This window comes from Myotis davidii, unplaced genomic scaffold, assembly GCF_000327345.1.
Source record: "Myotis davidii unplaced genomic scaffold, ASM32734v1 scaffold373, whole genome shotgun sequence".
Lineage (NCBI taxonomy): Eukaryota > Metazoa > Chordata > Mammalia > Chiroptera > Vespertilionidae > Myotis > Myotis davidii.
In genome coordinates this window covers 3,175,658-3,176,036 of record NW_006287255.1, presented here as the reverse complement: position 1 = coordinate 3,176,036, position 379 = coordinate 3,175,658, and positions in this window count along the sequence as shown.

Sequence of the window (379 nt, the reverse complement as noted above, 5' to 3'; positions counted from 1 at the left end):
TTTGCATTCCTGGGATGTGGGCTCTCAGGGGCTGGGAGAGAAGGTGCTTGCTGGTTAGGAGGGTCTGGGTTTTGGGAATCTCCTGCAGGTGAGGGAGGGGATGTGTAAGGGGGTGGAGGTTGGTGGTCTGCGGGATCAAAAGTAGATTCAGAATCAGAAGTGTAAGGAGTATGAAAATGTGTTAAAATTAAAAGTGCCGTTTTCAGGCCATTGAGACTTATTATCTAGTTTATGTTGTGGCCTAACTGTGTTACAAAAGAAAATGAGGTGGTTGGGCATGATCTCCCCCATGAGTGACAGGAAGGGTGAGTAACAGACCACAAATCCAAAGGGGACTGTTTAGGGCAGGCGTCCCTGCTGCTAAACAAATCACCACGAG